At 41.0% G+C, this 26,675-nt stretch overlaps 8 non-coding genes across 8 annotated transcripts; 4 read left to right on the forward strand and 4 right to left on the reverse strand.

Annotated features, from left to right (window-relative positions):
- Positions 1 to 182: 182 nt before the first annotated feature.
- trnad-guc (transfer RNA aspartic acid (anticodon GUC)) lies at positions 183 to 254 on the reverse strand. Its single transcript has one exon. It is a non-coding gene; the product is annotated as a tRNA-Asp (tRNA).
- A 268-nt stretch (positions 255 to 522) lies between these two features.
- On the forward strand, positions 523 to 593 carry trnag-gcc (transfer RNA glycine (anticodon GCC)). The gene has a single exon. It is a non-coding gene; the product is annotated as a tRNA-Gly (tRNA).
- A 3,917-nt stretch (positions 594 to 4,510) lies between these two features.
- On the forward strand, positions 4,511 to 4,581 carry trnag-gcc (transfer RNA glycine (anticodon GCC)). Its single transcript has one exon. It is a non-coding gene; the product is annotated as a tRNA-Gly (tRNA).
- A 3,535-nt stretch (positions 4,582 to 8,116) lies between these two features.
- On the reverse strand, positions 8,117 to 8,188 carry trnad-guc (transfer RNA aspartic acid (anticodon GUC)). The gene has a single exon. It is a non-coding gene; the product is annotated as a tRNA-Asp (tRNA).
- Positions 8,189 to 8,456: 268 nt separating this feature from the next.
- Positions 8,457 to 8,527, forward strand: trnag-gcc (transfer RNA glycine (anticodon GCC)). Its single transcript has one exon. It is a non-coding gene; the product is annotated as a tRNA-Gly (tRNA).
- Positions 8,528 to 12,107: 3,580 nt separating this feature from the next.
- On the reverse strand, positions 12,108 to 12,179 carry trnad-guc (transfer RNA aspartic acid (anticodon GUC)). The gene has a single exon. It is a non-coding gene; the product is annotated as a tRNA-Asp (tRNA).
- A 268-nt stretch (positions 12,180 to 12,447) lies between these two features.
- Positions 12,448 to 12,518, forward strand: trnag-gcc (transfer RNA glycine (anticodon GCC)). The gene has a single exon. It is a non-coding gene; the product is annotated as a tRNA-Gly (tRNA).
- A 3,390-nt stretch (positions 12,519 to 15,908) lies between these two features.
- trnad-guc (transfer RNA aspartic acid (anticodon GUC)) lies at positions 15,909 to 15,980 on the reverse strand. Its single transcript has one exon. It is a non-coding gene; the product is annotated as a tRNA-Asp (tRNA).
- Positions 15,981 to 26,675: the final 10,695 nt, after the last annotated feature.

Raw genomic sequence — 26,675 nt, forward strand, 5'->3', positions numbered from 1 at the left:
GAGAAAAAGTGCCCTCTGTTGGCCACTCTAGTGCATTACCTTTCAAAGGAAGGAAAGATTAAGTGTTAAATGACACTCTGTGTGTGCGTATGTATGTATGTATGTTTAGGTCATGGTTAGAGATGTTTTACAGAGTCATTAAGAGCGAATAAGGAAAGCACGTAGAACCAAAAGTAGCCAACCTCCCCGTCGGGGAATCAAACCCCGGTCTCCCGCGTGACAGGCGGGGATACTTACCACTATACTAACGAGGACAAGTTAGGAGTCTAATCTGCCTCATCGAGCTAAGGACCCCAGGCCAGCTCATGTCACTGGATGCTCAATCTGCCACATGTGCACCTTTTCTGTGCATGCTGCAATAGGGGATTAACACTGACTGAAATGCAGTGGTGTTCCATTAGGCCAGTGGCAGAGGGTAGCAAAGAAAGGTTTTGCCAGGCATACAGGTGATGACTGTAGGGGAAACAGAGGTTGTTTTGCAGACAGATTTTAACAGAACACCTAAAAATCAGTGTCATGTGAGCATTGGTGGTTCAGTGGTAGAATTCTCGCCTGCCACGCGGGAGGCCCGGGTTCGATTCCCGGCCAATGCAACTTCCCGTTTTCTGGAAACCACGATTGATTTTGTTGGCTTCCACTACATGGCTGGGAAAACGCCTACGGGCTGCACCAAGCAAGACAGACACTGCCGACACCCCGTGACTCCAGCGTGCAGGAGGACACTGGATTGTTACAGCAATTTATGCCTCGGATGTCCCATCGGCTGCCCTGACCGGAGGGAAGTCGTTGCGAGAGACGCCTCCAACTCCAGCTGGGGCACAGACTGGAATGGGATCGGGGTACAGAGGACATGTAGCGTTCTCTGATCATCCTCCCACGTCAATGCACAGGAGCTGCAAGCTGTGTCACTGGCGCTGTGCCCCTTCCAGCACGTCCTTTTCAACAAGCATGTCTTAGTTTGGACAGACAACGCGACAGTGGTGGCTTACATCCCCCACCACAGGGGGCATGCGCTCACCCAGACTGCATTGTGCGACATTCAAACTTCTCCTGTGGGCCCAGGACAATCTCCAATCAATCAGGGCAATACACCTGCCAGGTGTGTCCAACACAAAACCGCGGACCTGCTCTCTCGTGGAGGACCAGACAGCTTGGTGATTGAATCCTCAAGTGGTGGAGCAGATCTGGGAGACGCTGGGATGAGCTCGAATCGACCTCTTTGCTACTCATGCAACGACTCACATGCAGCAGCTGCTGGAGGAAGGGAAATCTGCATCCACTCTGAAGGTTTATCTGTCTGCTATCAGCATACAAAGATAAAATTGACACTGTCTCCCCATGAGACCCAATTCCTGATGGGAGCAAGGCAGCTTAGATGCCATTGAAGGTCACAGTTCCAGTCTGGGACTTGGAACTGGTCCTTCAGGGGCTTAGCAGAGCTCCTTTTGAGCCAGTTTCCACAACGGAGCTCCAATTTCTGTCGCTTACAGTTTCGTTCCTTTTAGTGATAAACACTCAAATTTTCAATGTAAATGCAGTGTTTCTGCCCTGAAGATGTTGTGATTTTCATATGTCAAACTATTAATTTTATCCAACTCTTTATAATTTTCATCACACAACGGTTTTATAAAGGAGTCGCATGTTATTCGGGTGCAGCGGTTGAGTGTAGTATGAAATGTTGACGGTTCTACTGTTAATATATAAATATCAACATGTATCTGTAGGGAATCGGACCTCCTGCTCTTTCTTCATGTTCTGCTTATTTTTCACCAAAAAATATAAATATGCACATGCGCTGTAAACCGTATACAGTGGCGCATTAACATCTGCTAGACGGGGACATTTGTCCTCTGACTGTCGTGTTTCGATTCTACTTACAAGTACAGCACGTTAATACAAAATAGTTATTATTATTATTATTATTATTATTATTATTATTATTATTATAATACTACTACCAATAATAATAATAATAATAATAATAATAATAATTGAACCACTTCACCATCTTAATAAAAAGAAAATTATACTTTCTGCATTTGTTTGCATTGCTTTCCAATTTATTAAAATGCAAACAAAGGTTATTATTATTTTTATACAAATTATATCAATCTAAATTAGTGGGGGTGGGGGGTGCCTGCAGATCGAGTTCAGCCCGGCGACGAGAGCGGGGCTCAACATGTGCACTTGCGCATTAAAGTATCTCTTGGTTGTGTTGGTTATTGTGTGTCGGTTCACTCTCCTCATGTCTGTTTGTGTTTCTGATGCACATTTCTTGCTGATAGAAAAACGTCTATTGTTTCATGTTATGCTCTATCGTTTTTTTGTTGTCCGCGATCGCACCCCCCACCCCCGCTAATTTATATGTATGTAATTTGTATAATATTAAAGAATAATTAAGTTTGTTTTTCATTTTAATAAATTGGAAAGCAATGCAATCACATGCAGAAAGTTTCATTTCCTTTTGATGGTGAAGTGGTACAACAGTTTTTATTATTATTATTATTATTATTATTATTATTAACATTTTTTTATTAAGACGTGCTGTACTGGTAAGCAGAATGGAAATGCGACAGTCAGAGAGGAAATGTTCCTGTTTAGCAGATGTTAACTGCGCCACTATAATCCCTGATGTGGTAAATCTACCTGAATCTACGGAGCGTTCTCTGTATTTTTCGGAAATATTTAGTATTTTGGGACCCTCAAAGTCCTAACAACCATAAAAATGATAAATGTTATTTCTCAATATGAAGGGGTACAAAGTAAGAGCCCATAGCCAAAAACATGTTTTCTGTGTGGGATATGGACTTTAAATTATTATAATGTGTAATTCCTAAAAAATATTAATGGCAAAGAGGCATCAGATGAATGCAGAATGTTTATAGTATGCCATGGTAACTGGAGATCGAACGATACTGTTTTTTCGTGTCAGATACAAACACCGATAATTGGGAAGCAGCATTTTCCGATAACCGATATATCGTCCAATATGTACTTCTTTTGTTAGTATGCAGAACGGACCGTTTTCGTGCTTGGATTCCTAAAAAACGTGGCTCTCATAGAGAAATTGTAACAAATATGCACCAAAGGCAGAATTTGTACATTTGAGCAATAAACTTTAGGTTAATATACATTTTCATCATAAATAACAACCACAGATCAAATTAAAAAATGTCTTAGTAAATGGGAGAATAAAAGAACAAATATGCATGTTCTATACATCAGAACAAAGGACAAGGTATATGAACAACTCCACACACAATCAGAAGTGTTTGCTTGTTCTATACCTTAGAGCAAATAATAAGATAGTGTTAAGTGCTGGCTGGCCTAGCTTAGGCTATATAAGCATTTTACACAGGTCGGGTTCTCCTAAGGTTCGCAAGTCCTGCTCAGTGCTCAGTACTGCCGATCCAACAGTGGCAAGCACAGCTTCTCTGCATTTTGTCCCAAGAGGGAGCTCTGTTGTTTTTGTTGTGGTTGGTTGTTGTTATTTTAAAATGTATTTTAAAATGCCCTCAGAAGTGTAACTTATTTACTTCATATGTTATACGTATTGAAATACGATTCATAGCCAAAACATGATGTAGGATTTGAAATAGTTTTACCATTTTTGCAACATCTTCAGCAAGCCTGGTTGTAATCGCTTTATTTTAGTTACTAGTATTCAATTGGAAAGAGATTTAATTTACTTTTCCGTCAATTAAATTTGTAAAATGTGTATTTAGCCAATAGTCTGAGAAATTGTCGATGCATTAGTGGTGTGCATTCCTGCCGATTGCTGATAGTTTCAAAAAGCTGTTATCGGCCCCGAAAAACCGGCCGACCGATAAATCGTTGGACCTCTAATGGTAACCTTATTTTTCACTTGGAACTGTGCAGTCCAGGCTGGCTAATTCGCGTTCAAAGTTTAAGACATACTGGTACTCAATACCCATTTGGACCCAGGGAGTATTCGACATTCGATCCAAAGGGTTAAAAAGCTGTAAATGAGAAAAAGTGCCCTCTGTTGGCCACTCTAGTGCATTACCTTTCAAAGGAAGGAAAGATTAAGTGTTAAATGACACTCTGTGTGTGCGTATGTATGTATGTATGTTTAGGTCATGGTTAGAGATGTTTTACAGAGTCATTAAGAGCGAATAAGGAAAGCACGTAGAACCAAAAGTAGCCAACCTCCCTGTCGGTGAATCAAACCCCGGTCTCCCGCGTGACAGGCGGGGATACTTACCACTATACTAACGAGGACAAGTTAGGATTCTAATCTGCCTCATCGAGCTAAGGACCCCAGGCCAGCTCATGTCACTGGATGCTCAATCTGCCACATGTGCACCTTTTCTGTGCATGCTGCAATAGGGGATTAACACTGACTGAAATGCAGTGGTGTTCCATTAGGCCAGTGGCAGAGGGTAGCAAAGAAAGGTTTTGCCAGGCATACAGGTGATGACTGTAGGGGAAACAGAGGTTGTTTTGCAGACAGATTTTAACAGAACACCTAAAAATCAGTGTCATCTGAGCATTGGTGGTTCAGTGGTAGAATTCTCGCCTGCCACGCGGGAGGCCCGGGTTCGATTCCCGGCCAATGCAACTTCCCGTTTTCTGGAAACCACGATTGATTTTGTTGGCTTACACTACATGGCTGGGAAAACGCCTACGGGCTGCACCAAGCAAGACAGACACTGCCGACACCCCGTGACTCCAGCGTGCAGGAGGACACTGGATTGTTACAGCAATTTATGCCTCGGATGTCCCATCGGCTGCCCTGACCGGAGGGAAGTCGTTGCGAGAGACGCCTCCAACTCCAGCTGGGGCACAGACTGGAATGGGATCGGGGTACAGAGGACATGTAGCGTTCTCTGATCATCCTCCCACGTCAATGCACAGGAGCTGCAAGCTGTGTCACTGGCGCTGTGCCCCTTCCAGCACGTCCTTTTCAACAAGCATGTCTTAGTTTGGACAGACAACGCGACAGTGGTGGCTTACATCCCCCACCACAGGGGGCATGCGCTCACCCAGACTGCATTGTGCGACATTCAAACTTCTCCTGTGGGCCCAGGACAATCTCCAATCAATCAGGGCAATACACCTGCCAGGTGTGTCCAACACAAAACCACGGACCTGCTCTCTCGTGGAGGACCAGACAGCTTGGTGATTGAATCCTCAAGTGGTGGAGCAGATCTGGGAGACGCTGGGATGAGCTCGAATCGACCTCTTTGCTACTCATGCAACGACTCACATGCAGCAGCTGCTGGAGGAAGGGAAATCTGCATCCACTCTGAAGGTTTATCTGTCTGCTATCAGCATACAAAGATAAAATTGACGACCCAATTCCTGATGGGAGCAAGGCAGCTTAGATGCCATTGAAGGTCACAGTTCCAGTCTGGGACTTGGAACTGGTCCTTCAGGGGCTTAGCAGAGCTCCTTTTGAGCCAGTTTCCACAACGGAGCTCCAATTTCTGTCGCTTACAGTTTCGTTCCTTTTAGTGATAAACACTCAAATTTTCAATGTAAATGCAGTGTTTCTGCCCTGAAGATGTTGTGATTTTCATATGTCAAACTATTAATTTTATCCAACTCTTTATAATTTTCATCACACAACGGTTTTATAAAGGAGTCGCACGTTATTCGGGTGCAGCGGTTGAGTGTAGTATGAAATGTTGACGGTTCTACTGTTAATATATAAATATCAACATGTATCTGTAGGGAATCGGACCTCCTGCTCTTTCTTCATGTTCTGCTTATTTTTCACCAAAAAATATAAATATGCACATGCGCTGTAAACGGTATACAGTGGCGCATTAACATCTGCTAGACGGGGACATTTGTCCTCTGACTGTCGTGTTTCGATTCTACTTACAAGTACAGCACGTTAATACAAAATAGTTATTATTATTATTATTATTATTATTATTATTATAATACTACTACCAATAATAATAATAATAATAATAATTGAACCACTTCACCATCTTAATAAAAAGAAAATTATACTTTCTGCATTTGTTTGCATTGCTTTCCAATTTATTAAAATGCAAACAAAGGTTATTATTATTTTTATACAAATTATATCAATCTAAATTAGTGGGGGTGGGGGGTGCCTGCAGATCGAGTTCAGCCCGGCGACGAGAGCGGGGCTCAACATGTGCACTTGCGCATTAAAGTATCTCTTGGTTGTGTTGGTTATTGTGTGTCGGTTCACTCTCCTCATGTCTGTTTGTGTTTCTGATGCACATTTCTTGCTGATAGAAAAACGTCTATTGTTTCATGTTATGCTCTATCGTTTTTTTGTTGTCCGCGATCGCACCCCCCACCCCCGCTAATTTATATGTATGTAATTTGTATAATATTAAAGAATAATTAAGTTTGTTTTTCATTTTAATAAATTGGAAAGCAATGCAATCACATGCAGAAAGTTTCATTTCCTTTTGATGGTGAAGTGGTACAACAGTTTTTATTATTATTATTATTATTATTAACATTTTTTTATTAAGACGTGCTGTACTGGTAAGCAGAATGGAAATGCGACAGTCAGAGAGGAAATGTTCCTGTTTAGCAGATGTTAACTGCGCCACTATAATCCCTGATGTGGTAAATCTACCTGAATCTACGGAGCGTTCTCTGTATTTTTCGGAAATATTTAGTATTTTGGGACCCTCAAAGTCCTAACAACCATAAAAATGATAAATGTTATTTCTCAATATGAAGGGGTACAAAGTAAGAGCCCATAGCCAAAAACGTGTTTTCTGTGTGGGATATGGACTTTAAATTATTATAATGTGTAATTCCTAAAAAAAATTAATGGCAAAGAGGCATCAGATGAATGCAGAATGTTTATAGTATGCCATGGTAACTGGAGATCGAACGATACTGTTTTTTCGTGTCAGATACAAACACCGATAATTGGGAAGCAGCATTTTCCGATAACCGATATATCGTCCAATATGTACTTCTTTTGTTAGTATGCAGAACGGACCGTTTTCGTGCTTGGATTCCTAAAAAACGTGGCTCTCATAGAGAAATTGTAACAAATATGCACCAAAGGCAGAATTTGTACATTTGAGCAATAAACTTTAGGTTAATATACATTTTCATCATAAATAACAACCACAGATCAAATTAAAAAATGTCTTAGTAAATGGGAGAATAAAAGAACAAATATGCATGTTCTATACATCAGAACAAAGGACAAGGTATATGAACAACTCCACACACAATCAGAAGTGTTTGCTTGTTCTATACCTTAGAGCAAATAATAAGATAGTGTTAAGTGCTGGCTGGCCTAGCTTAGGCTATATAAGCATTTTACACAGGTCGGGTTCTCCTAAGGTTCGCAAGTCCTGCTCAGTGCTCAGTACTGCCGATCCAACAGTGGCAAGCACAGCTTCTCTGCATTTTGTCCCAAGAGGGAGCTCTGTTGTTTTTGTTGTGGTTGGTTGTTGTTATTTTAAAATGTATTTTAAAATGCCCTCAGAAGTGTAACTTATTTACTTCATATGTTATACGTATTGAAATACGATTCATAGCCAAAACATGATGTAGGATTTGAAATAGTTTTACCATTTTTGCAACATCTTCAGCAAGCCTGGTTGTAATCGCTTTATTTTAGTTACTAGTATTCAATTGGAAAGAGATTTAATTTACTTTTCCGTCAATTAAATTTGTAAAATGTGTATTTAGCCAATAGTCTGAGAAATTGTCGATGCATTAGTGGTGTGCATTCCTGCCGATTGCTGATAGTTTCAAAAAGCTGTTATCGGCCCCGAAAAACCGGCCGACCGATAAATCGTTGGACCTCTAATGGTAACCTTATTTTTCACTTGGAACTGTGCAGTCCAGGCTGGCTAATTCGCGTTCAAAGTTTAAGACATACTGGTACTCAATACCCATTTGGACCCAGGGAGTATTCGACATTCGATCCAAAGGGTTAAAAAGCTGTAAATGAGAAAAAGTGCCCTCTGTTGGCCACTCTAGTGCATTACCTTTCAAAGGAAGGAAAGATTAAGTGTTAAATGACACTCTGTGTGTGCGTATGTATGTATGTATGTTTAGGTCATGGTTAGAGATGTTTTACAGAGTCATTAAGAGCGAATAAGGAAAGCACGTAGAACCAAAAGTAGCCAACCTCCCCGTCGGGGAATCGAACCCCGGTCTCCCGCGTGACAGGCGGGGATACTTACCACTATACTAACGAGGACAAGTTAGGAGTCTAATCTGCCTCATCGAGCTAAGGACCCCAGGCCAGCTCATGTCACTGGATGCTCAATCTGCCACATGTGCACCTTTTCTGTGCATGCTGCAATAGGGGATTAACACTGACTGAAATGCAGTGGTGTTCCATTAGGCCAGTGGCAGAGGGTAGCAAAGAAAGGTTTTGCCAGGCATACAGGTGATGACTGTAGGGGAAACAGAGGTTGTTTTGCAGACAGATTTTAACAGAACACCTAAAAATCAGTGTCATCTGAGCATTGGTGGTTCAGTGGTAGAATTCTCGCCTGCCACGCGGGAGGCCCGGGTTCGATTCCCGGCCAATGCAACTTCCCGTTTTCTGGAAACCACGATTGATTTTGTTGGCTTCCACTACATGGCTGGGAAAACGCCTACGGGCTGCACCAAGCAAGACAGACACTGCCGACTCACCGTGACTCCAGCGTGCAGGAGGACACTGGATTGTTACAGCAATTTATGCCTCGGATGTCCCATCGGCTGCCCTGACCGGAGGGAAGTCGTTGCGAGAGACGCCTCCAACTCCAGCTGGGGCACAGACTGGAATGGGATCGGGGTACAGAGGACATGTAGCGTTCTCTGATCATCCTCCCACGTCAATGCACAGGAGCTGCAAGCTGTGTCACTGGCGCTGTGCCCCTTCCAGCACGTCCTTTTCAACAAGCATGTCTTAGTTTGGACAGACAACGCGACAGTGGTGGCTTACATCCCCCACCACAGGGGGCATGCGCTCACCCAGACTGCATTGTGCGACATTCAAACTTCTCCTGTGGGCCCAGGACAATCTCCAATCAATCAGGGCAATACACCTGCCAGGTGTGTCCAACACAAAACCGCGGACCTGCTCTCTCGTGGAGGACCAGACAGCTTGGTGATTGAATCCTCAAGTGGTGGAGCAGATCTGGGAGACGCTGGGATGAGCTCGAATCGACCTCTTTGCTACTCATGCAACGACTCACATGCAGCAGCTGCTGGAGGAAGGGAAATCTGCATCCACTCTGAAGGTTTATCTGTCTGCTATCAGCATACAAAGATAAAATTGACGACCCAATTCCTGATGGGAGCAAGGCAGCTTAGATGCCATTGAAGGTCACAGTTCCAGTCTGGGACTTGGAACTGGTCCTTCAGGGGCTTAGCAGAGCTCCTTTTGAGCCAGTTTCCACAACGGAGCTCCAATTTCTGTCGCTTACAGTTTCGTTCCTTTTAGTGATAAACACTCAAATTTTCAATGTAAATGCAGTGTTTCTGCCCTGAAGATGTTGTGATTTTCATATGTCAAACTATTAATTTTATCCAACTCTTTATAATTTTCATCACACAACGGTTTTATAAAGGAGTCGCACGTTATTCGGGTGCAGCGGTTGAGTGTAGTATGAAATGTTGACGGTTCTACTGTTAATATATAAATATCAACATGTATCTGTAGGGAATCGGACCTCCTGCTCTTTCTTCATGTTCTGCTTATTTTTCACCAAAAAATATAAATATGCACATGCGCTGTAAACGGTATACAGTGGCGCATTAACATCTGCTAGACGGGGACATTTGTCCTCTGACTGTCGTGTTTCGATTCTACTTACAAGTACAGCACGTTAATACAAAATAGTTTTTATTATTATTATTATTATTATTATTATTATTATTATTATTATTATTATTATTATTATTATTATTATAATACTACTACCAATAATAATAATAATAATAATAATAATAATTGACCCACTTCACCATCTTAATAAAAAGAAAATTATACTTTCTGCATTTGTTTGCATTGCTTTCCAATTTATTAAAATGCAAACAAAGGTTATTATTATTTTTATACAAATTATATCAATCTAAATTAGTGGGGGTGGGGGGTGCCTGCAGATCGAGTTCAGCCCGGCGACGAGAGCGGGGCTCAACATGTGCACTTGCGCATTAAAGTATCTCTTGGTTGTGTTGGTTATTGTGTGTCGGTTCACTCTCCTCATGTCTGTTTGTGTTTCTGATGCACATTTCTTGCTGATAGAAAAACGTCTATTGTTTCATGTTATGCTCTATCGTTTTTTTGTTGTCCGCGATCGCACCCCCCACCCCCGCTAATTTATATGTATGTAATTTGTATAATATTAAAGAATAATTAAGTTTGTTTTTCATTTTAATAAATTGGAAAGCAATGCAATCACATGCAGAAAGTTTCATTTCCTTTTGATGGTGAAGTGGTACAACAGTTTTTATTATTATTATTATTATTATTATTAACATTTTTTTATTAAGACGTGCTGTACTGGTAAGCAGAATGGAAATGCGACAGTCAGAGAGGAAATGTTCCTGTTTAGCAGATGTTAACTGCGCCACTATAATCCCTGATGTGGTAAATCTACCTGAATCTACGGAGCGTTCTCTGTATTTTTCGGAAATATTTAGTATTTTGGGACCCTCAAAGTCCTAACAACCATAAAAATGATAAATGTTATTTCTCAATATGAAGGGGTACAAAGTAAGAGCCCATAGCCAAAAACGTGTTTTCTGTGTGGGATATGGACTTTAAATTATTATAATGTGTAATTCCTAAAAAAAATTAATGGCAAAGAGGCATCAGATGAATTCAGAATGTTTATAGTATGCCATGGTAACTGGAGATCGAACGATACTGTTTTTTCGTGTCAGATACAAACACCGATAATTGGGAAGCAGCATTTTCCGATAACCGATATATCGTCCAATATGTACTTCTTTTGTTAGTATGCAGAACGGACCGTTTTCGTGCTTGGATTCCTAAAAAACGTGGCTCTCATAGAGAAATTGTAACAAATATGCACCAAAGGCAGAATTTGTACATTTGAGCAATAAACTTTAGGTTAATATACATTTTCATCATAAATAACAACCACAGATCAAATTAAAAAATGTCTTAGTAAATGGGAGAATAAAAGAACAAATATGCATGTTCTATACATCAGAACAAAGGACAAGGTATATGAACAACTCCACACACAATCAGAAGTGTTTGCTTGTTCTATACCTTAGAGCAAATAATAAGATAGTGTTAAGTGCTGGCTGGCCTAGCTTAGGCTATATAAGCATTTTACACAGGTCGGGTTCTCCTAAGGTTCGCAAGTCCTGCTCAGTGCTCAGTACTGCCGATCCAACAGTGGCAAGCACAGCTTCTCTGCATTTTGTCCCAAGAGGGAGCTCTGTTGTTTTTGTTGTGGTTGGTTGTTGTTATTTTAAAATGTATTTTAAAATGCCCTCAGAAGTGTAACTTATTTACTTCATATGTTATACGTATTGAAATACGATTCATAGCCAAAACATGATGTAGGATTTGAAATAGTTTTACCATTTTTGCAACATCTTCAGCAAGCCTGGTTGTAATCGCTTTATTTTAGTTACTAGTATTCAATTGGAAAGAGATTTAATTTACTTTTCCGTCAATTAAATTTGTAAAATGTGTATTTAGCCAATAGTCTGAGAAATTGTCGATGCATTAGTGGTGTGCATTCCTGCCGATTGCTGATAGTTTCAAAAAGCTGTTATCGGCCCCGAAAAACCGGCCGACCGATAAATCGTTGGACCTCTAATGGTAACCTTATTTTTCACTTGGAACTGTGCAGTCCAGGCTGGCTAATTCGCGTTCAAAGTTTAAGACATACTGGTACTCAATACCCATTTGGACCCAGGGAGTATTCGACATTCGATCCAAAGGGTTAAAAAGCTGTAAATGAGAAAAAGTGCCCTCTGTTGGCCACTCTAGTGCATTACCTTTCAAAGGAAGGAAAGATTAAGTGTTAAATGACACTCTGTGTGTGCGTATGTATGTATGTATGTTTAGGTCATGGTTAGAGATGTTTTACAGAGTCATTAAGAGCGAATAAGGAAAGCACGTAGAACCAAAAGTAGCCAACCTCCCCGTCGGGGAATCGAACCCCGGTCTCCCGCGTGACAGGCGGGGATACTTACCACTATACTAACGAGGACAAGTTAGGAGTCTAATCTGCCTCATCGAGCTAAGGACCCCAGGCCAGCTCATGTCACTGGATGCTCAATCTGCCACATGTGCACCTTTTCTGTGCATGCTGCAATAGGGGATTAACACTGACTGAAATGCAGTGGTGTTCCATTAGGCCAGTGGCAGAGGGTAGCAAAGAAAGGTTTTGCCAGGCATACAGGTGATGACTGTAGGGGAAACAGAGGTTGTTTTGCAGACAGATTTTAACAGAACACCTAAAAATCAGTGTCATCTGAGCATTGGTGGTTCAGTGGTAGAATTCTCGCCTGCCACGCGGGAGGCCCGGGTTCGATTCCCGGCCAATGCAACTTCCCGTTTTCTGGAAACCACGATTGATTTTGTTGGCTTCCACTACATGGCTGGGAAAACGCCTACGGGCTGCACCAAGCAAGACAGACACTGCCGACTCACCGTGACTCCAGCGTGCAGGAGGACACTGGATTGTTACAGCAATTTATGCCTCGGATGTCCCATCGGCTGCCCTGACCGGAGGGAAGTCGTTGCGAGAGACGCCTCCAACTCCAGCTGGGGCACAGACTGGAATGGGATCGGGGTACAGAGGACATGTAGCGTTCTCTGATCATCCTCCCACGTCAATGCACAGGAGCTGCAAGCTGTGTCACTGGCGCTGTGCCCCTTCCAGCACGTCCTTTTCAACAAGCATGTCTTAGTTTGGACAGACAACGCGACAGTGGTGGCTTACATCCCCCACCACAGGGGGCATGCGCTCACCCAGACTGCATTGTGCGACATTCAAACTTCTCCTGTGGGCCCAGGACAATCTCCAATCAATCAGGGCAATACACCTGCCAGGTGTGTCCAACACAAAACCGCGGACCTGCTCTCTCGTGGAGGACCAGACAGCTTGGTGATTGAATCCTCAAGTGGTGGAGCAGATCTGGGAGACGCTGGGATGAGCTCGAATCGACCTCTTTGCTACTCATGCAACGACTCACATGCAGCAGCTGCTGGAGGAAGGGAAATCTGCATCCACTCTGAAGGTTTATCTGTCTGCTATCAGCATACAAAGATAAAATTGACGACCCAATTCCTGATGGGAGCAAGGCAGCTTAGATGCCATTGAAGGTCACAGTTCCAGTCTGGGACTTGGAACTGGTCCTTCAGGGGCTTAGCAGAGCTCCTTTTGAGCCAGTTTCCACAACGGAGCTCCAATTTCTGTCGCTTACAGTTTCGTTCCTTTTAGTGATAAACACTCAAATTTTCAATGTAAATGCAGTGTTTCTGCCCTGAAGATGTTGTGATTTTCATATGTCAAACTATTAATTTTATCCAACTCTTTATAATTTTCATCACACAACGGTTTTATAAAGGAGTCGCACGTTATTCGGGTGCAGCGGTTGAGTGTAGTATGAAATGTTGACGGTTCTACTGTTAATATATAAATATCAACATGTATCTGTAGGGAATCGGACCTCCTGCTCTTTCTTCATGTTCTGCTTATTTTTCACCAAAAAATATAAATATGCACATGCGCTGTAAACGGTATAGATTCAGGTAGATTTAGCACAGCCGGGTTTACAGTGGCGCATTAACATCTGCTAGACGGGGACATTTGTCCTCTGACTGTCGTGTTTCGATTCTACTTACAAGTACAGCACGTTAATACAAAATAGTTATTATTATTATTATTATTATTATTATTATTATTATTATTATTATTATAATACTACCAATAATAATAATAATAATAATAATAATAATAATTGACCCACTTCACCATCTTAATAAAAAGAAAATTATACTTTCTGCATTTGTTTGCATTGCTTTCCAATTTATTAAAATGCAAACAAAGGTTATTATTATTTTTATACAAATTATATCAATCTAAATTAGTGGGGGTGGGGGGTGCCTGCAGATCGAGTTCAGCCCGGCGACGAGAGCGGGGCTCAACATGTGCACTTGCGCATTAAAGTATCTCTTGGTTGTGTTGGTTATTGTGTGTCGGTTCACTCTCCTCATGTCTGTTTGTGTTTCTGATGCACATTTCTTGCTGATAGAAAAACGTCTATTGTTTCATGTTATGCTCTATCGTTTTTTTGTTGTCCGCGATCGCACCCCCCACCCCCGCTAATTTATATGTATGTAATTTGTATAATATTAAAGAATAATTAAGTTTGTTTTTCATTTTAATAAATTGGAAAGCAATGCAATCACATGCAGAAAGTTTCATTTCCTTTTGATGGTGAAGTGGTACAACAGTTTTTATTATTATTATTATTATTATTAACATTTTTTTATTAAGACGTGCTGTACTGGTAAGCAGAATGGAAATGCGACAGTCAGAGAGGAAATGTTCCTGTTTAGCAGATGTTAACTGCGCCACTATAATCCCTGATGTGGTAAATCTACCTGAATCTACGGAGCGTTCTCTGTATTTTTCGGAAATATTTAGTATTTTGGGACCCTCAAAGTCCTAACAACCATAAAAATGATAAATGTTATTTCTCAATATGAAAGGGTACAAAGTAAGAGCCCATAGCCAAAAACATGTTTTCTGTGTGGGATATGGACTTTAAATTATTATAATGTGTAATTCCTAAAAAAAATTAATGGCAAAGAGGCATCAGATGAATGCAGAATGTTTATAGTATGCCATGGTAACTGGAGATCGAACGATACTGTTTTTTCGTGTCAGTTACAAACACCGATAATTGGGAAGCAGCATTTTCCGACAACCGATATATCGTCCAATATGTACTTCTTTTGTTAGTATGCAGAACGGACCGTTTTCGTGCTTGGATTCCTAAAAAACGTGGCTCTCATAGAGAAATTGTAACAAATATGCACCAAAGGCAGAATTTGTACATTTGAGCAATAAACTTTAGGTTAATATACATTTTCATCATAAATAACAACCACAGATCAAATTAAAAAATGTCTTAGTAAATGGGAGAATAAAAGAACAAATATGCATGTTCTGTACATCAGAACAAAGGACAAGGTATATGAACAACTCCACACACAATCAGAAGTGTTTGCTTGTTCTATACCTTAGAGCAAATAATAAGATAGTGTTAAGTGCTGGCTGGCCTAGCTTAGGCTATATAAGCATTTTACACAGGTCGGGTTCTCCTAAGGTTCGCAAGTCCTGCTCAGTGCTCAGTACTGCCGATCCAACAGTGGCAAGCACAGCTTCTTTGCATTTTGTCCCAAGAGGGAGCTCTGTTGTTTTTGTTGTGTTTTGTGTTTGTTGTGTTGTTTTTTGTTGTTGTTTGTAAAATGTGTATTTAGCCAATAGTCTGAGAAATTGTCGATGCATTAGTGGTGTGCATTCCTGCCGATTGCTGATAGTTTCAAAAAGCTGTTATCGGCCCCGAAAAACCGGCCGACCGATAAATCGTTGGACCTCTAATGGTAACCTTATTTTTCACTTGGAACTGTGCAGTCCAGGCTGGCTAATTCGCGTTCAAAGTTTAAGACATACTGGTACTCAATACCCATTTGGACCCAGGGAGTATTCGACATTCGATCCAAAGGGTTAAAAAGCTGTAAATGAGAAAAAGTGCCCTCTGTTGGCCACTCTAGTGCATTACCTTTCAAAGGAAGGAAAGATTAAGTGTTAAATGACACTCTGTGTGTGCGTATGTATGTATGTATGTTTAGGTCATGGTTAGAGATGTTTTACAGAGTCATTAAGAGCGAATAAGGAAAGCACGTAGAACCAAAAGTAGCCAACCTCCCCGTCGGGGAATCGAACCCCGGTCTCCCGCGTGACAGGCGGGGATACTTACCACTATACTAACGAGGACAAGTTAGGAGTCTAATCTGCCTCATCGAGCTAAGGACCCCAGGCCAGCTCATGTCACTGGATGCTCAATCTGCCACATGTGCACCTTTTCTGTGCATGCTGCAATAGGGGATTAACACTGACTGAAATGCAGTGGTGTTCCATTAGGCCAGTGGCAGAGGGTAGCAAAGAAAGGTTTTGCCAGGCATACAGGTGATGACAGTAGGGGAAACAGAGGTTGTTTTGCAGACAGATTTACAAGTTAAATGAAAGAAGAAATAAATACAGCAGATCTGGGTTTCCCTCTAAAACATTAAGGACTGGTTTAATAAATGTGTCCATAAGTCCGTAAACGCCATGACTGAAACGTGCACGCTTTAGTTTAATTATAACCTGCTATATTGTAGCTGGATGATTAATCGTGAAACGTGTGTATTTTGTTTCAACTGTAACTTGCCCTGGTTAAGGACGTCTGCTAAGTAAATGTATAAATAATACGGCAAAAAGTATTGTTTGCAAATCTGCAGAAAGAGTAATAAGTTAAGGGAGTCACGTTGTGCTGTTTAAAATACATAACTACTAGCACAAACGATGATGATAATAATAATACTAAATAGCAAATATGTATTGTTATTGTTGCACATGGAAGCGTATTCTTATGGGGATGTGCTTGTCTGAATATAATATTGTCTATACATGTTTAGCTCTCTTAACAGAAACGTGTATTTATTATGCTCTTTACAATCACTCCTTTCCACGTCAGGCTGTATTGCTCGTAGTGTTGTTCTCTGTCTCTGTTTTTAAAACAAAACACAAACCAAACCCACAATCTCTCTGCTCCTCCCATAAGAGGGACGGACTTCACAACGACCTGGTTTTACAAAAAAAGCTCTGGAACGCGTCCAGCATGGCATAGCATGGCATGGCATGGCATGGCATGGCACGGATGCTTAAGCCAGTGGAACCGAGGCATTAGACTAAATTGAAGGTCACAATTCCAGTCTGGGACTTGGAACTGGTCCTTCAGGGGCTTAGCGGAACTTCTTTTGACCCCATTTCCACAACAGAGCTACGATTTCTCTCACTTAAGGTTTCCTTTTAGCGATAACTTTGGACAAGGAGAATCAGTGATTCATACCTTGTCTGTGGATAAAGCCTGTCTGATCTTCTCTGGAAGCAATGACAGGGTCACACTGAGGATGAACCCAGTCTTCCTACCCAAGCACATCTTGGCACACTCCACAAGGGGACAGGCCATGTCGTGGCTCATTTTCATGACGTTTCACTGGAGGACCTGTGTAATGCTGTGACCTGCTCAGGTCATCAACCTTTCACAAGGTTCTATCGCCTGAATGTTGCTGACCAGGTGCGCCCTACGCTGGGCACTCAAGTACTGCAGGCAGCTTGCCCTAGGGCATCGTGAGGCTCTGCTGCACTTGCCATGGATGGTAATGGGCTTAAATCAGATGTCCTGACTTCGCAACAGCTCTGGTTTAGCCTTCCCATTCAGTAATGGTTGTCTTTCGACTTCAAAGGGAACGTTAGGTTATTATCATAACCCTGGTTCCCTGAAAAAGAAAGACAACCATTGCCCTTCAGGGGTCGCTTGGTCAGATGACCTTCATGACGAAGAAATGGCAGGTTGCTACTGTGAGGAGGAGACACTCCTCAGGCACGGGGGGTGAGACTCTTGTTCCCAGCAGGGCCCCTATTGGGCAGCTTTGGTACAAGTTTTCACATGATTTGTGGTCAGAAGGCTCTTCCCATTCGGTAATGGATATCTTTCTTTTTCAGAGAACTAGGGTTATGATGATAACCTAACGTTATGTCAATAGGTCACACTGATGTGAAGTCATTGATTTAGAACTTCTGTCTTGACACTGGCAGAATTAAATGTGGGTAATTTTCTTTAGTGCCTCTTACAGATATCCATTAGCTGTATCTGGGTATTATTCCTCATCAGCTGTAATTGTTAAAGGAAAAAGACAAACTTGAATGAGGTAGGAGCAGGGAGAAAGCTTGGTTTCTGAGGGATTTTGTTACTCCTGTCGATGAACCAATGACTTGACATCACAGCACCCACGACTTTAACTCCCCAGTGCTGACTTTGTAGCAAAGTTTGTTGGTTGTAGAGTAGCACATTAGAACATAAGAACATAAGAAAGTTTACAAATGAGAGGAGGCCATTCAATCCATCGTGCTCGTTTGGTGTCCATTAATAACTAAGTGATCCAAGGATCCTATCCTATTGCTAACTATCCCAGAGTCCAGATCATTAATATAGATTAGAAAAAGCAAAGGCCCTAGTACTGATCCCTGTGGAACTCCACTAACAACATCACTCCAGTTAGAAGCAACTCCTCTAATCGACACCCTCTGTTTCCTATACATCAACCAGTTCATAATCCGTCTACTTACATTACCCTGAATGCCTACAGCTTCCAATTTGAGGATCAGTTTTTGGTGTGGAACCTTATCAAAAGCTTTCTGAAAATTAGCAGCTAGTCTCCAACAGTCGCCAGGTTGATTTGCATAATCATGTAAACAAAAGCCGGTCTCTAATAAACGCTGGGTTACTTGACAATATTTTATTAATAAATAAAAGGGAAATCGATACAGTTTCTAAAGATACATTAACACATTTGAAAGAACCTTCCACAATATATTTACGTAAACTTTTATTTTTATTTTTTGCATCTTGTTTTCAGTAAATATATATACCGTATATTAATTTAAAAAAACACCATCACGTGTGTTTTTATTAATTTATTTCTCACTTTAACTATATATATATATATATATATATATATATATATATATATATATATATATATACACTCACCTAAAGGATTATTAGGAACACCTGTTCAATTTCTCATTAATGCAATTATCTAACCAACCAATCACATGGCAGTTGCTTCAATGCATTTAGGGGTGTGGTCCTGGTCAAGACAATCTCCTGAACTCCAAACTGAATGTCTGAATGGGAAAGAAAGGTGATTTAAGCAATTTTGAGCGTGGCATGGTTGGTCTGAGTATTTCACAATCTGCTCAGTTACTGGGATTTTCACACACAACCATTTCTAGGGTTTACAAAGAATGGTGTGAAAAGGGAAAAACATCCAGTATGCGGCAGTCCTGAGGGCGAAAATGCCTTGTTGATGCTAGAGGTCAGAGGAGAATGGGCCGACTGATTCAAGCTGATAGAAGAGCAACTTTGACTGAAATAACCACTCGTTACAACCGAGGTATGCAGCAAAGCATTTGTGAAGCCACAACACGTACAACCTTGAGGCGGATGGGCTACAACATCAGAAGACCCCACCGGGTACCAGTCATCTCCACTACAAATAGGAAAAAGAGGCTACAATTTGCACAAGCTCACCAAAATTGGACAGTTGAAGACTGGAAAAATGTTGCCTGGTCTGATGAGTCTCGATTTCTGTTGAGACATTCAGATGGCAGAGTCAGAATTTGGCGTAAACAGAATGAGAACTTGGATCCATCATGCCTTGTTACCACTGTGCAGTCTGGTGGTGGTGGTGTAATGGTGTGGGGGATGTTTTCTTGGCACACTTTAGGCCCCTCAGTGCCAATTGGGCATCGTTTAAATGCCACGGCCTACCTGAGCATTGTTTCTGACCATGTCCATCCCTTTATGACCACCATATACCCATCCTCTGATGGCTACTTCCAGCAGGATAATGCACCATGTCACAAAGGTCGAATCATTTCAAATTGGTTTCTTGAACATGACAATGAGTTCACTGTACTAAACTGGCCCCCACAGTCACCAGATCTCAACCCAATAGAGCATCTTTGGGATGTGGTGGAACGGGAGCTTCGTGCCCTGGATGTGCATCCCACAAATCTCCATCAACTGCAAGATGCTATCCAATCAATATGGGCCAACATTTCTAAAGAATGCTTTCAGCACCTTGTTGAATCAATGCCACGTAGAATTAAGGCAGTTCTGAAGGCGAAAGGGGGTCAAACACAGTATTAGTATGGTGTTCCTAATAATCCTTTAGGTGAGTGTGTGTATATATATATATATATATATATATATATATATATAGTACTGTGCAAAAGTTTTAGACAGGTGTGAAAAAATGCTGTAAATACTTGTTGTGACCAGCCTTTGCCTTCAAACAGCTACTGATCTGCAAACGTTACTGTAATGTAGCCTACTGCATTGGAATGTATATGTTATACTTTGTACACTCTCAGCATGGTGATACTGTAGCTTTAGACATATTAACATAAAATACACATTTACTACTGAGACATTAAACGCGACAGGGAGTTGGCTTTGATTAATATGAACTTGGTTGTCAGTTTTGCATCATGTCTGTCTTAGAACTGTAACCTACCCGCAATTCTGTACTGACTCCTTCAATCCATAATAAATGCACGATCATGACCACACAGAAATATTTGGTACCCCCTGGAGCGCATGCGCCAAATCAATCTAGAGCGGTCTGCGCTTGTGCGAAATCAAGGTGATTGCTAGAGGATGCACGATATCCAGAGGGTGCCGGATTTGTCATAACACCTGAAACCCCAAGTACGTTACATTGTGTTTTGGAATTGTGTGAGGTGGACTGTTATTTATATAGTGATGTTTACAATTATAATACTTAATCGTTTAATAAAACATTGAAACGTACAGTGGCTCGTTGAGAACATGAAAAAATAGCCCCTCTGGTTATGTCGTGATCACAACATAATGGGAGGTAATTTATGTCGTGATCACGACATAACCAGAGGGGATATTTTTTTTTCCATGTCCTCAATGAGCCACCGTAGAAACTGATACTTTATCGTGTTACTTCACTTTCGACGTGTCCATAGGGCTGCTGTGGTACTAGAGACTTGAGTATCTCTCTCCTCCACGGGAACTGCAGAGACGCCTGTAAAGCGCATTCAGCCTCATCGGCTCTCACTGGTCATCTGAGCAGCGGTGGCCAGCAGTGTCATCATCGCCAGTAACGACAACATATTACTGCACTTGAGTCTGGAGTCTTGCCTGTGCTTTATTGAGAATGTATGTGGGTCTGTTATACTTGCCAACATTGAATGTATAACATATTTAGTGTTTATTTATTATTTATGTATTAATTCATGTTATTTACATATTTTTAATTTCCAGATTTAGGCATTTAATAGATGTTACCTTAATTAAAAAAGTGGATTATTCCACAGATGTTTAATTCATAATATGCTGTATATAACATTTTTAATAAATGAGAATTGTCCATTATTTGACATAACTCATTTTCAGAAAAGCATCTTTAGGGTAAATAAGTACAATGAATTCAAATGACTGAATTTGTATATACTGTCTTATATAAATTGTGTGTGCTTGTATTTTGTTGTGTTTTTTTTTTTTTTACACATTTGTTCTAAGGTTGTACCCATGATCACGGGTAACTGAGCAGATTGTGAAATACTCAGACCGGCCCGTCTGGCACCAACAACCATGCCACGCTCAAAATTGCTTAAATCACCTTTCTTTCCCATTCAGACATTCAGTTTGGAGTTCAGGAGATTGTCTTGACCAGGACCACACCCCTAAATGCATTGAAGCAACTGCCATGTGATTGGTTGGTTAGATAATTGCATTAATGAGAAATTGAACAGGTATTCCTAATAATCCTTTAGGTGAGTGTATACAGTAGCCTATAGCACACGCTCATATAATTTTTTTCCCTTTTCAGAAACTATATATACTGTATTTTCCTCTTCAACTCTGGATGCCTAATCCATATTGATGTCGGAAAAAACAACCTGCTGGTTTACCTCTGAAAGTGTCGCGCGAGAGACTCTTTACCGCTGGAAGGGCTGTGTTAGTGTTGCCTTTGACTGGGCAGGTTTATGCAATTATATACATGGCACAGTGGATTGTGGGTATTATCATCAGTCGAGCTACGCAGGCACTTAAAAGTAGCTTTTTTTAATTGCCCATTCACTGATACAATTATGTTAATACCCACTCAGGGGTGTAAAATGCTGTGCAAACTAACAATTTGAAGTTTTCTCAGTATTTTTTGTTTTAAATGTTTACAGATGTGTATTGTGTTTAATAATAATAATAATAATAATAATAATAATAATAATAATAATAAAAAAAATCCTGTCCTTTGAAGTGATTTATAATGAACCCTTTGGGTTCAATGCATTCAAGAAAAGTACTGCATGGGTCTTATTTAAAACATATATATTATTTTTAATAGTAATAATAATATCAATGTTACTAATACTAATATTGCTGTTGTTGTTAAAGGAAATGATTATGTATGTATTTATGTGTTACTTTATGTATATTACAGATTGACTTCTTTCACACACTGGACACCAGATGAAGTTTGCCAATGGCTGGAGGATAAGGGACTTGGAGAGTTCAGAGAGATATTCTTGGTCAGGCACTATGAATGGCATTTTATCAATGTCCGTATTGTCCAGTGACACTTGACTTTAGCACAGTTAAAATAATTGATAATTGATGATCACTAGAAACAATGTATTGCAGTTGAAAACCACACCAGGACACCAAAAAGAGGTCATTTTACAAATAAGGCTAATTTAACAAACCATTTTAATATGCCTTGGCCTTTTATACAGAGTATGAAATAAATGTGCTTACATTAGGAGTCAAGACAGAGAGGCTGACCGGATCGGGTCCGAAAGCGGAAATCATCCAGCCATGAGCCAGTAACATTCAAACGAACTGACAGGCTAGTCATAAATTTGCTACATGGCACGATTAATTTGTTATTAACTGAAATGTAGAATGGAATGAATGTGTGGAAGCTGAACATTGATACAATAAATGTTTATTCATTTTAATTATCATAATTTGTCTTAATCTGTATTTGCTTTTTTAAAACGGCAGGACTGAACATGTTGAACATTGTTGTGAATTAAATTGTTTATTACAGCCTAGATGAGAGGTCAGGGACTTGGGAGAGGATGAGAGGAGTGTTGTAGACCATTTCAGAAAAATGGCAACTGAGCCCCTATGTAGAATTACTCCAGGAGAAGATGAGGAGCAGCTAGGCACACTACTAGTGAAGTCCTTGAGAAATTCCCTAGCCTAAAAATTTAAAAAATGGTAATTGCTGGCATTTTTTTCCATGTATGGAATGCTATACCACATGTACAATATTGTGTGTAAGAACATTGTATATCCTTATTTATTATTAATATTGAGATGGTAAAGACATATGGTGAATTCCAGAAAATGTGTTTTTATTATTATTGTTATTATTTATTTCTTAGCAGACGCCCTTGTTCAGGGTGACTTACAAAATATAAGAGCAATTCAAAGTGCAATAATACAGTGGAATCATACAGTGCAATCATACAGTGCAGTTCAGGCATAATACATTTTACAAATTTAGAATATATATAAGGTATATAAGGAATATATAAGGTCTTACATCCTAGATTGTAAAAGCTGATAAGTGCAGACAAGATGTTAAGTCAAAGTTAAGAACTAAGGGAGAGGGAGCATAGGGGAAATCAAAATAAAACAATACAAGTGCTATTAATGCAAAGGCAAGAGTATGACAAAACATAAGTGCAATCTTACAGGAGAGTAAATTACTGAATTGCAAGTAGTGTCTGAAAAGATGCTTCTTGAGTAATCGCCGGAAGGAGGTCAGAGACTCTGCTATTTTGACTTCAGTGGGAAGCTTCCACCACTTAGGGGCAAGGGATGAGAAGGAGCGGCTCTGGAGGAAGGGGAGTGGAGAGGAGGCAGAGTTAGTCTTCTGGTCCCGGAAGAGTGCAGCAGTCTGGAGGGGATGTATGGAGAGACAAGGGTCTGAAGATAACTCGGCGAGGTGTGGTCGAGACAGAGGTAGGTGAGGTTCAGTGGGGAGATCCAGCTGAGCTATGGACTGGGAGACATAATGCTGGTGGCCACCGCAATAGTTTCAAGGACACACTAAAAATCTCTCTGAAAAGTTTTGACATCAACACTGAGAACTGGGAATGCCTAGCATGGGATCATCTCTCTTGGCGTGCTACCATAACCAAGGTGCTTAACATGCTGAACACCAAAGGACCTTGGAAGCCGAAAATAATTGGGCTGACAAGGCTAAAAGTGGTGCACCTATGAACATCAACACATTCCTGATATGTAAAACTTGTGGCAAACTGTTCCAGGCCAGGATTGGTGTCATCAGTAACCAAAGGACCCACGAACAAATGGTTCCCTTTCAAATCGAAAGACAGCCATTACCTAATGGGAAGAGCCTTCTGACCTGCCAATCATTGAAAGTATGTACCAAAGCTGCCCAATAGGGGCCCTGCTGGCAGGAGGAAGACCCGCCCCTGGCTTTGAGAAGTGTGCTCACCTGCTCTTCGGAGATCAGTTTAATTTTTGCTAATCCTCTGCAGAGTATAATTTCCAACTTTTTTGTCTCTTCGGAGCTCAGACTACAGTCATTTTATTCTTATTGTTTCTCTTCAGAGGTAGGTGTGCGGTGGGAGTCTTGTTCAGAGCTGGCCTTGGTCCTTTTACAAATTCGAGTGACGTAAGGAGAGGAAAGAGGAATGAGACTACTTTGCTGGAGCAGCCTCCCCGCGGCTGGTTGGCTGACCATCCTGCTCTATCTCTCCAGATTGTCTCGACCTCTGTCGGTGGACTTTAAACTGCTTGACACGTCAAGAACGGCACTCGACAAACCAACTCTGTCGACCTCGACCAACACATCGACTTCGACCAACCTTGTCAATCCCTCGACTTTTCTGTCGATATTGACCAACTCCATTGGTCCCTTGACCTCTCTGTCGATATCGATCCTGGAATTCCACCCCTCGTCCATCCCTTGTCTACCTCGACCAACCTTGTCGACCACTCAACCACATCTGTTGACCTTCGTGCCACTCTATCGACCTCTCGACCTCAACATCATTGCATCGACCTGCTCTCGACTTCTGGACACGCGTGTCAACCTTTGACTTGAATCCAGTTGAAATGCAATTGAGCATGCATTTCACTTGCTGAAGGCAAAACGCCCCATAACATGCAGGAACTAAAGACAGCTGCAGTACAGGCCTGGCAGAGCATCACCAGGGAAGAAACCCAGCATCTGGTGATGTCTCTCGGTTCCAGACTTCAGGCAGTCATTGACTGCAAAGGATTTGCAACCAAGTATTGAAACTCACTATTTAATTCATGATTATGTTAGTTTGTCCAAATACTTTTGAGCCCCTAAAATTGGGGGACCACATATAAAAATGGGTGTAATTCCTACACCGTTCAACCAATTTGGATGTAACTACCTTCAAATTAAAGATGAAAGTCTACACTTAAAGCACATCTTGATTGTTTCCTTTCAAATCCATTGTGGTGGCATACAGAGCCAAAATTATGACAATTGTGTCACTGTCCAAATATTTATGGACATAACTGTATGGAGAGACAAGGGTCTGAAGGTAACTCGGCGAGGTGTGGTCGAGACAGAAGTAGGTGAGGGTCAGTGGGGAGATCCATATGTCAGGTGACCCATCGTGTCTTTAACCTGTTGCCAACCCGTGCAAACTGTGTGATGCAATAGGACACCAACACGATACATCCACAGTAAAATGTTTCAAACCTGTTTGAAAGTGCACAGATGAGCAGAATCTGTCATCCTATCACGTCGATGTAGGGATTCATGCTAATACTACACTGACATGACACAGACACAACAAAATCGGGTCGGTGTCTCATCACATCAGTCTAGTGTGCGTTGGCCTTAAGTGTATGACCTTTGCTGCCTTACACTTGCGTCACCGTCGCATGTCACACAAAAGTTGCGCCTCATAGTATTATTATGTCATCAAGGTATAGTTTGAAATTAAAATCTGATAGAAAAGCATTGAGTGTTGGCAGTTGGACAAACTGTGACAACCTGCAAGCCCATGCATTACATAAGATAGGTTGCAATGTTATTTTGGTAGTTTGTTAAACTTTACTGTCTGGGGTTGCATATATTCTAACATTCCCAAAGTGGGTCATGCAGTAAAAAACTTTGTGCAAACATTCACCCCACAAAACACTATCACTTTGCTTTTTGTAGTAAATTATCAACCTTAATACATTGAGAATGAAGACATGGCATGTGATGTTAATAGTATATAAACATGTAAGAACAAGTATTGATAATTAAATGTCAAAATGTACCATAGGACTTTAAAATGCATAAGGAAAATGGTTGTGTAACAAATCAGCACCAGGTATTAACTTGTGGGTTGCGGGTTGCGGAGAGGGCACTTAGGTCTCTGCAGACCAAAGGGACAGTGGCTTATACTAACACAGCAAGAGCATGCCAGTTTCATTAACATCATGCAGACAGGAGCAAATAAATCCATGTAAAATAAATTTATTTTGAAAGGTGTACTGTATAAATCCACCATATTGTGGCATTGAAATACGTGTGTATCTTACATATGCTGTAAACACACAGATCTGCGAGGAGTCTTAGTGGGTTTAGCCAAAGCAACATGTCAGCACTTGATGAACACTGAACTGGTGAACGTACCAGTGAACGAATCCTTATAGTGAGTCAAATTATTTGAGTTACTCAAAAGAACCATAATTCCCACCACTACTGTGTATTGTATTGCAAAGGCAAATGTGAATGCAAGCAGGGCTGAACTTGGGGGTGAGTCACCCTGGGGCCATTCAACCCAGGATTAGATGGTGTAGTTTGAAAACAGCTG

Source organism: Amia ocellicauda, chromosome 7, assembly GCF_036373705.1.
Source record: "Amia ocellicauda isolate fAmiCal2 chromosome 7, fAmiCal2.hap1, whole genome shotgun sequence".
Classification (NCBI taxonomy): Eukaryota; Metazoa; Chordata; class Actinopteri; order Amiiformes; family Amiidae; genus Amia; species Amia ocellicauda.